We start from the raw sequence: 15,891 nt of genomic DNA on the forward strand, positions 1-15,891 counted from the left end.
AAATAATAATGTACAACTGAAATTTCACAATGTTATAAACTATTAAGACCTCAATAAAAAAAAATTAAAATTGTAAAGTTTTATAGTTAAAAAAAATAGCCCTTCTATCTTCTGTGTCACTGCTGCAACTTTATTTTAGTTTCTTTAATCACCTTCCTTATGAGTTCATGAATAGTTCTAATATATTTTCCTCTCCTCATAAATGTTGAACCTCTTCAGGAGTAAACAGTATTTATTTATTACTAATATCAATTTCTTTACTCTAATTATAGAAAATAAGCATTAAGTAATGTATATATTTATTTCTTTCTCCTAAAGGTGACAAAGCAGAGTTCAGAATGGAAGATTATATTAAAAATGAATGTTTGTATTATTCTGAAACTTCCACACATTTTAGATTTTAGGATAAAATTATTATCTTAGAATAATAGATCTTTGGATATAGAATTTATTTAAAGAAGTAAGAAGTGCAGTAGTACCAGGGATGGGGATAAGAATCCATTCTAAGACAATATGTGCAGAGAAATCAAGTTCATTATTTTAAAATTTATTTAGAGACTCAAATTATCAGGTAAAAGATTTGAATTCTTCAGGAACTACATTTTAAAACAATAGATAGGACATACACTTTTATGAAGCAATCTATACTTTTTCCTCTTGAAATAGTAGACTTTGCTCGCTGCTTCTACTTCCTTATAGCCTTCACTCATCTTCCTTCTACCCCTGCTAAACTGCTGTATTTGCGCTTTTGAAAAATACTCAGGACTTTCTGATTGTCTTTTATTTGGTTTCATACTCTCATCACTGTAGTAGTTGCCATTTTTCCTTTCTTGACATTCTCTTGATCTCTGTGACCTTGTGCTCTTATAATTCTACTTCTTTAATTACTCCTTCATAATTTCTTTTCTTTCTCCTCCTACTCTTAAATAACAACCTTCCCCAAGGTTTTGAGATTTTTGTTTTTTCTTTGTCTTTCCTAATCTCAAGATTTCAACAATTACCTCTAAAATGATCTTTCTCAACCTTACGTCTCAGTTGTGACACTGTCTCTAAACTTTAGACGCATATTTTCAACAGCTTGCTTCACACCCAACATTCCCCCGTTTGTTACTGGACCTCTTTGTCACTTGAGCTCAAAGTCTCAGTGCTGAATCTGATTCCTCATCTTTTCCTCATCTTTTACCCTCAGTCAGAGATCAAGTCCTATCAGTTTTACCTCTATAAAGTATCATGAATGTTTTCATCATCTCTTTTCTAATCTGCCCATCGCAATCCAAGTGTAGGTCCTTGTGTTAAATTTCACCTGAAATATTGCAAGACTCTTCCAACTTCGTGCTTCTCTTCACTCTGTTTCCCTATACATGTTGCTGCCAGCTTAAATTTTCTAAAAGATCATTCTGCATGTACTGTCAGTGACTCTTTGTTAGCTTGCCAAAGTAAGGACAAGCTCCCCTAATAGTAAAGTCTCTCAACAGTATAGCATTAAGTCAGTCACACCTTTGCTTGCATCCATTTATTTCTTTCTCCCTCTGAACACTTACTGAACACCTACTCTATGCCAGGCACTGTGTTAGGTAGGTGTTGAGAATACAAAATGTTCCGTAAAATGGATTCCTTGCTTAGCTCTCAAAGAATAATCTGTCTAGAGATGAGTATGCAAACAGTTAATTTAAGCACAATTTGAAAAGTGCTATATAAAATTGAAAAAGTGTTTTGGCATCACCTAGAAAGACTCCAGCAACATGGTTAGAGGGGAGAATTGTCAGGAAGGCTTCACACAGAAAATGATATTTGAGTAGAGTCTTGAAGGATGAGTAGAAGATTGCTGAGTGGGATTTGGGAGGCAGGAGAATTTCATGCACAGAGCCCAGTGTAAGCAGGGGAAGCTTGAAATGTATAGACTATGCAAAAGACAGAAGAAATCATTTTGTGTAATTTGAATTCAGGATATGAGAGAGGGTTTGAGGGACAAGGCAGGAAGAGAACTTGATTGTGAAAAGCTCTGAATGCCATGGTAAGGAGTTTAAACTTTATTTTGTGAGTAGTTGGCAGTCACTAAAAAATTTTAACAGAGGTATTTTGGATCATAATTGTGTTTTGTTAAAATTAATCTAGCAGTGATATGAAGGATAGTTTGGAAGGGGGAGATACCAAAAGCAGAGAGATGATTAGGGTACTCTTGTTTCAAGCAAGAAATAATGAGGCTCTTGATTAAACTGGAGATCAACTTACCTGAAACTATGAAAATCTTTAAGCACTGGTTATTTGGCAAATGTTTAATTTTCTTCTCCTATACCCCTATGTGTATGTTACTCTTCAACCAATGATTTAAATTGTCCTGTATTTTCTCTCCCCTCTGTTCATGGTATTCCTTTCTTCTGGCATTCTTTTTCCTCTTTTTCTAGCTTTGTAAAAGGCCTATCACCTTTTTAATAGCCCATCTCAAGTGCCGGTTCATCCCTGAGATCCTTTCTGATCTATGTTCCTTTGACTCTAAGAATATGTTTCTTCTTAATTTGGGGCCCCAGAGCACTTATTTTTGTTCTACAGGATATTACTTTTTTTGGTCCCTGTTAAACTATAACAGACAGGTCACAAAGGAGGAATCAGAAAATCAAGAATGTGGTCCCCATTCTCTGTTTAAAGCCGTTATCAGTAAGTTATGTATATAAGTAATATGAGTAATGATAAGCAACATTGCCAGGTAAAAGTGATGAATGCCAAAGGAGTAAATTATTAATCTAGTCAGGGTTCTATAGCCCTGAGAAGTAAGATAGAACATGGCGGGGGAGGCAGTATTTGAGCTGGGCTTTGAAAGATGAGTAGAATTTGAATAGGTAAAGAAAGAATTAAAAGATATTTCTGGACAAGCTGATTGATAGAAAAATGAACATTTCTGTAAGAGTGTGGTAGACTCTTGGAGAAGGCAGGAAGTGTGACATAAAGAAAATTATATTTTAGGGAAATTACTCTAGTAGTGATTAGACATACATCATTAGAGAAATGGAGTGAGGTGTCAGGGAGCTCAGAAGGTTGTAGGAGTAGTTAGGCATGAGGTAATCAGAATTTTTTTTTTTTTTTTTTGAGGGAGATTGGCCCTGCACTAACATCTGTTGCCTGTCTTCCTCTTTTTTTTTTTACTTTTTTCTCCCCAAAGCCCCAGTACATAGTTATGTATCATAGTTGTAGAGTTATAGCTCTTCTGTATGGAACACTACCTCAGCATGGCTTGACGAGAGGTGAGTATGTCTGCGCCCAGAATCTGAGCCGGCTAACCCCAGGCTGCCCAAGAGGAACGTGCGAACTTAACTGCTATGCCATCGGGCCGACCCTGGGTAATCAGAATTTAATCAGAGTGGTAATAGTGGAAATAGAAAAGAAAGGCTAAATAGAATAAGTATTGTGAAGGAAGAAGGGTTACTGATTTGTGACTAGATGTTGGAAAGAGATGACGATGCCCACATTTTTTTTTTTTAATTTTTTTTTTTATTGATGTTTTAATGGTTTTTAACATTGTGAAATTTTGGGTTGTGCATTTTTGTTTGTTCATCACCATATATATGACTCCCTTCACCCCTTTTGCCCACCCCCCACCCCCCACCCCCACTGCCCCTGGTAACCACAGTACAGTTTTCTCTGTCCATGTGTTGGTTTATATTCCACATATGAGTGAGATCATACAGTGTTTGTCTTTCTCTTTCTGGCTTATTTCACTTAACATAATACATTCCAGGCCCATCCATGTTGTTGCAAATGGGACGATTTTGTCTTTTTTTATGGCTGAGTAGTATTCCATTGTATATATATACCATATTTTCTTAATGCAGTCGTCAGTCGAGGGACGCTTAGGTTGCTTCCACTTCTTGGCTATGGTGAATAATGCTGCAATGAACATAGGGGTGCATAAGCCTCTTTGGATTGTTGATTTCAGGTTCGTTGGATAGATTCCCAGTAATGGGATGGCTGGGTCATAGGGCATCTCTATTTTTAAGTCTTTGAGGAATCTCCATACCATTTTTCCATAGAGGCTGCACCAGTTTGCATTCCCACCAGCTGTGTATGAGGATTCCTGTTTCTCCACATCCTCTCCAACACTTGTTGTTTTTTGTCTTGGTGATTATAGCCATTCTAACGGGCGTGAGGTGGTATCTTAGTGTTGTTTTGATTTGCATTTCCCTGATGATTAGTGATGTTGAACATCTTTTCATGTGCCTATTGGCCATCTGTATATCTTCTTTGGAGAAGTGTCTGTTCATTTCCTCTGCCCATTTTTTGGTTGGGTTGTTTGTTTTTTTGTTGTTCAGTCCACATTTTTTTATCTGGATAGTAGCGATAATGTTGGGCATCGTTAATAGCAAACATAAGTAATTCTTCAAATTCAGTTAGATCCGAGTTTTCTAAGTTTAAAGAAACATTAAAATTGATGTTCTACTGTGTTGTTGGTCTCTTCATTTGTTTACATACAACAAATATTTTTGTACATTATTTTTCAAGCCTTAGCATATTGAAAGGGATAAAAAAGCAAAGTACTGCCTAAGAGCAGTTTTTGAAGAAATAAAAACTTCTAAAAAAAAAAAAAAACTTCTGATCATTTTCATCTCTTTTGCTATAGTTTTAAATGCTGTGTGTGATTTAGTAGAATTTAAGAATGTTTAAAGTATTTCTACAAGTATAATTCTGATACTCTTACTGAAGAATGATATCTTGTTTTAATAGAATTCCTGTTACATGAATAGGGACCTGTGAAGAAATTCGTTATGCAGAATTTGATGGTTCCACATTAACAAATAAGCGTTAGTATGATAATGTCCTTAGAGAAATACTTGATAATGAAGTAGTAAGTTACCTCACAGAATAAAACTAACTAGTTTCGATGCTTTTATTAAAGTTCTTTTCAACTCTTAATTGATGAGTGATTTAGGACTTTGCAATATTTAGAAATATTCCCACAATGTATATTGAAAATAAAGTAGTCACTATTTGTTTTGTAATTATACGTTGTAAAACTGGAAAACATTATATTATCGAGGAAGGAAAGCATTTACATTAAGAAAAGGCTTTGTTATTGAACTATTAAGTTATTTCCTCTAACGTAAATCTAGATAAGCTCTCAAATTAATTAATATTTGTATTATATTACATATTTTATATATATATTTTAAGATCCCTTCTATCATTCTTATCAGAATAGTCACAACAGTGTTTCCCAAAGTGTGGAGCGTGTACTACTGGTAGTATTCAGAATGATTTTAGGTAGTACACAGGTGAATTTTTTAAAATTTTCATAGTTATATATTTATTTTGATAACCTCCTGTTCATGACAAGTAATACTGACTTTTCCGTTTAACGTAGTGACAGTATGTTCCCCTTTATTTTCTCTCTGTTTTGGACTGTGGTTCAGAAATTTGAGTTAATCGTACCTTCAGTTTATGACAGTAAAATTACTATCTTTGTTCTTTATAAGGCCCCTCAATTGATGTATCTCCTTTATTCTTGATCTCCACTCACATTTTCCTTTCCTCCTGCCATAGGAAATCACTAATCTGTTTGCTATGTCTTTAAATGAATGTATCTTTATAAAACATATAATGTTGTTGGTGTGTGTGTATGTGCTTAATTGACTTAATTAAGTTTTGCTACAAATATTCTGCCCCTTTTTCCCTCTGTTTTCTTCAACGTTAGGAAGTTCAGGTCTCTCCATGTTGCTGTGTATACACTTGTTCACTGCTTCCAACTTATGTTTAGTGTCCCATTGTGTACTCCACCACATTCTGCTGTTTTAAGGAGGCAACACACTCTTGTCAACAGCATAGGCAGTGGAGCCAGCTTGCTTCAGCTTGAGTCCTGACTGCACCGCTTCTTAGTTTGGGTTCCTTTGAAAGTACAGCCTGAGAAAAGGACTTATGGCTGGGTAGTTTATTTGGGAGGTGATCCAAAGAAGCGGAAATGAGAGAATGGGAAAAGAACAGAGTAAAGTTACATGAGTGTGTTAATGAGCTAGTTATCACTATGGGCCACTGGAGTTCAGTCCCCCTGGGGACTCGGAATGTTCCTCAGTATCGTCCCACCAAAGGACAGGGAGCTTGGGATATTTAGCCATTGACTTCTGTCTTTTTGTTAATTGAGTGTTGCTCTTGGAGCTTTAACTCTAGCATTTGTGTGATTGTGCCTACATACTGCTGAGCAGTCTTCTTTAGGTTTGGAGAAAACCCTGAGGAGTAAAACAGAGCAGTGCTTTGGCTCACACTTGATGTCAGAGGCTGTGGGACAGTGCATAGAACTGTCCACCATAAGTGTAATGAGGAAAGGTAGGCCAAGGGATGTGTTGCAGAGCGCCGCAAGTGTCTGCTATAGTCCACCCCTTTTATTGCTCAGATTACCGCATGCCCTACGTCCACTCTGTCACTGACCCTTCAAAGTGGTGGCTGGTTATAATCACTAAAAGAAATCTCTAAAACAGGAGGGTTAGTGAAACAAGCTGTAATCCCTACCACTGCAGCTGATCCTAAGGCCATAATTGATATTCCCCATAAGATACTCTGTAAACCTTGGGATAGTGGTGCTGGCAATGGGGTATACTGTGGGCCGGGAAGGCAAACCCACATGTGGAGAACGTGTCAGTTATGCACCTGCATGTGTCGGTTCTATAGCATTGTGGCATTCTGTAGCAGCAGTGATCAGATCATTTTCATAAGAAGGAGTCCATGCTGTTGGGGCTGTGCAAAGCCTTCCTCTCTGTCATTATGGCTCCTCCATTCACAGCCCTGTTGGTCAAGCATTGAGGGTAGCCGAGAGCAGAAGGTGGCTGACATCCACTAACAAGTCATCCCATCTGTAGTTGGTGCTTTGTAGTGGGCATTAACATAAGACACAAAGAGTGACACTTTGTACCAACTCCCGTAGAACCATGAACATGCCTCTTCTCCAGATTTCTTGTCTCTTACTTTCTTATTTTGCTCCTTCCATCCCTCGAACTAATCAGCCCTACCATTCGCCACTTCTGAGAAGTCCATGTTTTTTCTTCTGTGGTCACTATTCCTTTCACTGTACCCACTTAGAGAATTTCTGCCTCATCATTATCTTTCAGAGCCAGCCAAGTAGGGCTGTAGAGCAGTAGCAGTCCATTTTTGACTTGAACCTGTTAACCAGGCCCCAGGTTTTTGTTTTTTGTCATTGGTCATTAGGAACCTACCATAAAGGCATTGATGTGAGCAGAAGTAAAGACATCAGTGTTGTATAAGGGTAGGTGACATGAGGTTCTGGGCCACCTCTTATAGTTTACTAGCGCTCTCTGGACTTGCCTAGATCCTATTATAAATATACCTTTTCCATCATATGGTGGATTGCTGCTGCACCTGACCTCGTGACTTAATAGATCATGATGGGTAGCTCTGGTCACCAAATGCTTGATGTTCCATGATTGGGTTCTCTACTAGGGCCAACTATCACGCCAGGAGCTACAGTTTTTATGCAGTGTTATGGAAGTCGTGTCCTTGCTTCAAAAAATCTGGAGGTCTGTGCTGCAACTCTCCTGTTGGAACTTGCCGAAGAATCTGCATGGCTAGAGATACCATAGATATCTCTAGTACCTTTGAGTCTGTTGAGTCTGAGCTCAAAGCAGCCTGCACTGGAGCTTGAGCTGCTGAGAGTGTCTTCTCCTCTAGGTCCTAATCAAAACTGGCTGCCACCCAGTTTTACTTCTGAGTCACCCACTCTCTTCTTTTCTTTATTTTTAAAATCGACCAATCATTTTTCATTGGGCATTAATTCTCACTTAGGATATGAAAGGATTCCGTGAAGATTGAGCTCCTCAAGGAGAGGTGCAGGTCAAAGAAGGTCATGGTAAAGAATACAGAGTGCATCCTTCACGCTGGGCCCTTTTCAGTGGTTCTTGCATAGCTGTTCATGTTTGAGTTCCTTGTAAGGGAAGCAAAAGTTGAAAAGCATGTCAGCTGACAGCATCGTAGAAACACCAGGGATGCTCTCTTTCTTCATACTGACATACTTGTTGTCATAGTGGTAGTAACCTCTTCAAAATGCTCCAGCAATGCCTTTGGGGGCGAAATCTTGCATCAATATCCAGTTTGGCAGCTCCTTTATTTTGACATCTTTGAGTTCCTTCTCCTTCACTGGTACCACTGATGCCATCTAGGTGTTGTCACCCAGTCTCCTCTATTAGTTCTGCTTAAGTAAAGCCACCTGTTCTGATTTTAAGCTTAGCTTTTGCTCTGATTGCTGAGTTTTCTTTAAATGAATTGTAAGCAAGACATGAATAAGTTCTTATATAAAATTTTGGGCAGTATACACCAAAGCCTAAGTTCCTCTTCACTCCCCTCCCACTCCATTGCCCTCCTCACCACCTTTCCGTTTCCATCTCGCTGACTTCCACTTTATAGTCAGATTATTGATCTAGTTATGTATCCTACTCCCTCTTGAGTTAATGTTGGTATCTAATATCTTTATTAAAAAATCCTGCACTGCTTCTTGATTTTCAGATTCATTCTTATAAAATTATGCATAATGAGAATACTTTCCTCATAAAGTTAATATGAGGATTCAATGAGTTAATATATGTGAAGTATGTAGAACATATCAGATTTCTTATTTCATAGTATATAAAATAGCATTATAAGAAGAAGCTAATAAACTTAGAGCTAAGATCATTCAAAATATAGAATAAGCCAGAAATATTTTGGGAAGAGGGCTTTTGAGTATACTTAAGTATACTAAAGTTCCCTATTTCATGACTTGGATCTGAATTTCTTTTCTTTGACATCTGGAAACCACCAGAGGCTGGTGATTATGGGAGCGAAGTTCTTGAGCTAGTACTTGGATAGAAATTGTTGGGTTAGTAGTAACTGGCTGTGACTGTAAGGGTTGGAGATGCATTTTTATTTTATTTTATTTTATTATTTTATTTTATTTTTTGTGAGGAAGGTTAGCCCTGGGCTGACATCTGTGCCCTTCTTCCTCTACTTTATATGGGACGCAGCCACAGCATGGCTTGAGAAGCGGTGTGTCAGTGTGTGCCCGGGATCCGAACCTGCCAACACCAGGCTGCTGCAGCGGAGCGTGCGCATTTAACCGCTATGCCACCAGCCCGGCCCCTGGAAATGCATGTATACTTATAAAGAGCTATTAGAGTATATTATGTGATTTTATAGTTGGTTTAATTCCCCAAATATATTTTCCTTAAGATATTAATATTTTTATTCCTTTCATTCATTTTTTTTTTTTTTGTGAGGAGATCAGCCCTGTGCTAACATCTGCCAATCCTCCTCTTTTTTTGCTGAGGAAGACTGGCCCTGGGCTAACATCCGTTCCCATCTTCCTCCACTTTATATGAGACGCCGCCACAGCATGGCTTGCCAAGCAGTGCGACGGTGCACGCCCGAGATCGGAACTGGCGAACCCCGGGCCGCCGCAGCAGAGCGTGCGGCACTTAACCGCTTGCGCCACCTGGCCAGCCCCTCATTCATTTATTGAACATTTATTGCTTTACTTAGTGATGTGGTAGAAAATGGAGCTTACACGTGCTGCAAGATAAGTCAAAAAAATAACCTGACTAAATAAGCCCTAAAAGAGGAGGCATCCTGTCTGTTCATTTACTGTCGTATAATCAGTGTGGAGCATGTACCAAGTAATTAATAAATAGTTTTTGAATGAATGTTAGTCAGGAGCTGTGAAGCAGCTATGGTGCATGTTCTGGGTACACTAGAAGTACAGATGGGACACCTCACTCAGCGTGATGCGTAGGGATCAGGGATTGCTTACAAAGATTCCTCATAGATCAAGTCTTAAAGAATGAATTATAGTTAACCTGATGAAAAACAGAAGGAAGAGCACAGAGGATGTGCAAAGGAATGGAAGTCTAAAAGGGAATGCTGGTACAGATAGAGAAGCTATAGTGATCTCAGGGGAGTTGGAGCATTGTAAGGGTGTGGAGGAGTGGGATGATGGTGTTAGAAAGCCCAGCAGAGGGCCGGCCCCATGGCTTGGTGGTGAAGTGCGCGCGCTCTGATGCTGGTGGCCCGGGTTCGGATTCCGGGCGCGCACCGAGGCACCACTTCTCCGTCCATCCTGAGGCCGAGTCCCACATACAGCAGCTAGAAGGATGTGCAGCTATGACATACAACTATCTACTGGGGCTTTGGGGGGAAAAAATAAAATAAATAAAATCTTTAAAAAAAAAAAAAAGAAAGCCCAGCAGAGGCCAGATCATAACAATTCTTTTATGTCTTGCTAATTCCATCCTATGCAATGAGAATATTTATAGATTTTTAAGCAGAGAGCATGACATGGTCATTTGGTTTTGGAAGTTAGATTTGGTTTTAGAAGTTAGGATTTTATTAAAAGTGACCATTTGGTAGGCTGTACAGCAAATTCTAATACATTCCAAATAATCATATCAACCATATTTTCTGTCAACAAATGCACTTAAATTAAAAATGAATAACAGGGGCCGGCCCTGTGGCATGCTGGTTAAGTTTGGTGCATTCTGCTTCGGCGGCCTGGGTTCACAGGTTCGGATCCCAGGCGTGGACCTACACCACTCGTCAGCCATGCTGTGGTGGTGACCCACATACAAAATAGAGGAAGATGGGCACAGATGTTAGCTCAGGACTAATCTTCCTCACCAAAAAAACCCCACAAAAATTAAAAAACAAAAAAAGAACAACAAACAGTATATACAAACCCATGTTTAGAAATTTAAAAACATACTTCTGTAAATCCTACAGGTCAAAAATAAAATGATAATGCAAATCGGAAAACAGCTAGAACTAAACAATAAAGAAAATTAGGACATATTAAAACTTGTGTGACACATTGAAGCCTTATGTACTCATATTAAAAAATTTAAAAAATAAGCTAAGCATCCTAATTTAAATTAGGAAAAGAACAACAGAATAAATTCAAGTAAAGTAAACTAGATGATAAAGATAAAAGCTAACACTTGTAGAGCGCTCACTGTATACCAAGTACTGTTCCCTGTGCTTTACACAGGTTATCTCGTTTATCTTTACAACCCTGAGAGGTAGGTACTGTGATTATTGCCACTTTACAGATGATAAAACTGAGGCGCAGAGAGAAACTTATCCAAGATTCTAGTAGTAAGTGATAGAATTGGGGTTTGAAATTAATGAAAAAAAATATTTTTTAAGATACAGTGGAGAGGATTAACAAAGCTGAAAGTTGATTTCTTGAAAAGGCTGATAAAATAAACAAACCATATGAACAGTTGATCAAGAAAAACCCAGAAAGCACAAATAGCATTGGGGTTGTAAAGGGGGATGTAACTTCAGATATAGAAGAGACTTTAAAAATTTATTTTTATTTTTATTTTTTTGGTAAGGAAGATTACTAACATCTGTGCGCATCTTCCTCTGTTTTGTGTATGGGATACTGCCACAGCATGGCTTGATGAGGGTGTATAGGTCTGCGCCCAGGATCCGAACCTGCGAACCCTGGGCCGCCAAAGTGGAACACACAAACTTAACCACTACACCACTGGACCAGCCCCGAACAGATTTTTTTTAAAATAAAAGAATACCTTGAATAACTTTATGCTGATAAAATTTTACAGTTTAAATAAAACAGTTTCTGAAAAATATAACCTGATAAAATTGACTCTGACTCAGTAGAAAACCTGGATATTTCTGTAATTATTAGAGAAGTTTAATTTGTAGTGAAAGATCTGCCCCTTCCCATACATTCACAGATAAGCCTTTGGCCCAGATGGTTTTATTTATTTATTTTTTTTAATTTTTTGTTTATTGCAGTAACATTGGTTTATAACATTGTAAAAATTTCAGGTGTACGGCCCAGATGGTTTTAAAGGTGAGTTCTATCAACCTGTTCAAGTGGTAGATATGTCTAAATTTACACAGACTGTTCCAGAGAATAGCAAAATAAGGAAAGTGCCTCAGCTTATTCTATGTAGCTGGTATCACCTTGATACCAAAACCAGAAATAGATGATATGAGAAAAAATTGTGGGCCAGTCTTACTTATGAACATAGATGCAAACTCTAACAAAATATTAGCAAAACAACAGTAGTGTATTTAAACAAAATCATGTCTACAATACTGTAGTACAATTCTGACACAACCTACCCAGAGTTAGTGTCAGACTCCACAGGTTTAAGGGCACAGTCCCCAACAAGACTGCCCTCGCTTGAGACACCAATCACGTGTTTAGGGGTCCCTAGGCCACTTCTGAGTACTTCTGAGTAACTTCTGCAAACTGACTGCAATCCCCCTCAGATTTGGGAGTTCACTAAAATGATTCATAGAACTCAAGAAAGTGGTATACTTACTATGATAGTTTTATTATAAAGGATAAGCTTGAGAACAGCCAAATGAGAGACACGTAGGGTGAGGTCTGGGAGGGTTCCATATGGAGCTTCCATGCCCTCTCCCCCTAGAATCAATCAGGGCGTGTCATCCTGCCCAGCACATTGATATGTTCATCAGCCAGGCAGCTTATCTGAGTCATGGTGTACAGAGTTTTTATTGGAGTTTCATTGTGTAGGCATGATTGAATAATTGGCCGTGTAATTGAACTCAGTCTTCAGCCCTATCCCCTCCTAGAAGGTCTGGCTGGTTCTAAGCCCCAGCCCTTTAAGCACATGGTTGGTCTTTCTGGTGACCATACTCTATCCTGAGTTATCCATTAGCATAATCTCAGGTATGATCCACGAGGCTCATGAAGAACAAAGACAGTCCTGTTACCCAGGAAATTCCAAGAATTTAGAGGTTCTCTCCTGGGAACCAGGGACAGAGACCAAATTATTTATTATTCAATAATGACAAAATTGAGTGTATCCTGGGAATCCCACGATACTGTGTTAATTATTGCTGCATAATAGTTTATTCCAAAACTTAGGGACTTAAAACAACAAAAACTTAAATTAATTTACAGAAATTCAAGAGTAGTTTACTGAGTGGTTTTGGCTCAGGATATCTCATGAGATTATAGTTAAGATGTCAGCAGGGGCTGCATTTCTCTGAAAGCTTGGTGGCAGGAGGATCCACCTCCAAGATGGCACACTCTCATGGCTGTTGGCAGGAGGCCTTAGGTCCTCACCTCGTGGGCCTCTCCACAACTCCTTGAATGTCTTCAACACCATGGCAGCTGGCTTTCCCCAGAGTGCATGATCCAAGAGAGCCAGGAGAAAGCGGTATTGCCTTTTAAGACCTAGCCTCAGAAGTCATACTCTGTCACTTTCACTTTATTCTGTTTATTAGAAGGGAGTCACTCAGTCTAGCCCACACTCAAAGTAATTAGGTTCCACCTCTTGAAAAGAGGAATATGAAAGAATTTCTGGACATTTTTAAAAACACAAATGGTTTACTCTTTAAGAAAGCTCTTACTATGGATTATTACTAATTAATTTATCCATTAACACATTGAAGGAGGAAAACACTGTGATCATGTCACTAGATGGAGAAAAAGCACTTGATGAAATTCAACCCCCCATGATGAAAACTCTTGGCAAACTAAAAATAGAAGGGAACTTTAATGTGATAAAGAATATCATTAAATTTATAATTAACTTAGGAAGAGTTGACATACATGATATTCAGGCTTTCTATACGGAATGCAGTATATCTTTCCATGTGTTAAAGTTTATTCTTTGTCCTTCAGGAGTGTTTAAAAATTGTCCTTTTGTCGATGTTGTGCATTTGGAAATGCAAAATGGTACAGTCCCAATGGAGAGTACCAAAATATCTACCAAAAGTACCGTTAGACCCAGAATCCCACTTCTGGGAATCTATACTACAGATTTATTTGCCCAGACAGCAAAAACAACAAAAGCGTCATTCAAGTTTTATTGCAGCAGTTGCTTATAATACCAAAATATGGAAACAACCTAAAATGTCCATCAACAGGAGAATGGATAAATACAGCTATAAGATATTCATAGGATGGAGCACTATATAACAAAGAAAATGAATTAAAAGGAACTATATATATCCATCATGGAAATCACAATGTTGAGTGGAAAATAAGCAAATTATAAAAATATGCATATAGAACAATACAATTTTTATATATCTATAGAAAATTAACAGTATGCAAAGCAATGCTGTGTACTGTTTGGGATATATACCACATGTAGTAAAAGCATATAAGGACATGAGGGTTAAATACCATATTCAGCATAGTGGTTACCTCAGAGGGAGAAGGTGGTACTTCAGTGGTATTTGCCCTGCTTTACTCAGCATCTAGGTAATTGTTAGGTGAAGTCTTTGAAGCACTGTATTCAGTGAGTGTAGTTCATAGAATCTTAGGATGTGAGAGGTGGAAGACTTCATGGTATCATTTATTTTACAGATGAAGACACTCAGGCTCAGAGAGGGAAGTGAGTTGGCCAAGATTGGCTAGCCAGGTAAGGCAGAATTTGAACTGAATCCTAGGTCACCTGACTCTAAGACTATGTTACTTACAATCCTTTCTTTAAAAATAAAAATATAAGTTGATATTTAACTTACCTAGTTAAATCTAGATGTCTAGTATTTAAACTAGATAGCAGAACTGAAAGAAAGATACTAAAAGGAAAAAAAGGACGCGTGAGTGTCCAGTCCATCCCATGCCACAGAACTTGATGAAAATACTCTAACCCAGCACATTTCACCCTGAAGAGATGTGCTGACAGAGTGAAGAAAATAAAGAGTAGATGTTTCCTTCACTAGGGGGAAGACTTTTCCTGGATTTCCAAGTGCTTCACAGTAATAAGCTGGAATTTGTAATCTTGAGGGTGTTCTTTCTTAGACCTACAGGTGTGCAAGATTTAGTTTCCTGTAGTTTATGGTTCATGCTTGTCAGGGAAGAATTTTCAATGATCTGATTTTACCACTCTCTGGTGTTATTCAGGGCCTTTGGTGACTTACAATTTACGTATAAATATTACCTTTGAACCCTGACTTGTGTCTACTTAGTGAAAGATTGCAGTTGAGTTTAGATAGTGCTTTGAAGTTCCCTTTGTCAGACCACATTGTTTGTACCAAAGAAAGGACTGTATTTTCTTTTTGTCTGTGATTATTTCCATAATTATTTAACTTGCTATAACTATGTGGTACTGTCAGAGTATAACCCAAGCCATTGTTTGCCTTAAGCAGTATTTTAGATCTTGGGAAGTGATGTTTACTTATATAAGCCATTCTTAAGATCTTTTAATTTACATCTCAAACTTGAGTATATGCAGTGAAAACAGTGGAAAATTTTCCTCACTGGATCTTGACACGCCTCAGGGCTCATAGTTAGCAAAAGGAAGTGGTGTGGTTTTTGTATCATTTCAGTTGTGTTGAGATAGGGAAATGGAATGGTTTATCCACAGCACAGCCCTTTTGGGAAAGTCTCGTTTGTATCTGAAAGTAAAAGGAATTGGCATAATGTTTTAATTCCTTCTGCTATATTCAGTCATTCCCTCAGTAAATATTTATTTAGTACCAGCTGTGTGCCAAGCACTGTTGTAGGTGCTAGAAATACAGAGTGAAAAAATAGACTAACACCACTGCCTTTATGGAGCATACGTTCTGGAGCAGGTGGCAGGCAATAAAATAAATAATAAATTATATATCAAGTTACAGGATGACAAGTGCTAAAAAAGAAAAAAAAAAATCACGGAAGGAGGATAAGAGTGCCAGGGATGAGGATGGGATTACAATTTAAATAGGGTGAGCAAGAACACTGTGAATAAGAAAGGGATATTTGAGTAAGCCTTTGGAAAAGGTAAAGGTAGCAAATCATACAGACATCTTGGGGAGGAATGTTATAGACAGGGGGACCTGCAAATGCAAAAGCCCTACAGCAGAGCCATGTCTGCATGTTAAGGAACAAGGAGGCCAGTGTGGCTGGAGTGGAGGAGTTGAAGTCTTGTGGGCCAC

The 15,891-nt window shown here is 38.2% G+C and overlaps 1 protein-coding gene and 1 pseudogene across 6 annotated transcripts in view; one reads left to right on the forward strand and one right to left on the reverse strand.

Moving 5' to 3' along the window:
• Window positions 1–15,891, forward strand: part of BMPR1A (bone morphogenetic protein receptor type 1A) — a 152,043-nt gene that overhangs the window by 83,982 nt on the left and 52,170 nt on the right. The window contains exon 3 of one of the 6 annotated variants that reach the window (XM_087431807.1): window positions 14,339–14,393. The exons of the other annotated variants lie outside the window; for them this stretch is intronic. The gene's annotated coding sequence lies outside the window, so the exon portion shown is untranslated. The remainder of the gene's footprint in view (window positions 1–14,338; window positions 14,394–15,891) is intronic. 6 annotated transcript variants of the gene reach the window in all.
• LOC101406991 (ATP synthase F(0) complex subunit f, mitochondrial pseudogene) lies at window positions 7,883–8,149 on the reverse strand (annotated as a pseudogene).

The sequence above is a fragment of the Ceratotherium simum genome, chromosome 6 (assembly GCF_057802395.1).
Source record: "Ceratotherium simum simum isolate JZ-2026a chromosome 6, ASM5780239v1, whole genome shotgun sequence".
Taxonomy (NCBI): Eukaryota; Metazoa; Chordata; class Mammalia; order Perissodactyla; family Rhinocerotidae; genus Ceratotherium; species Ceratotherium simum.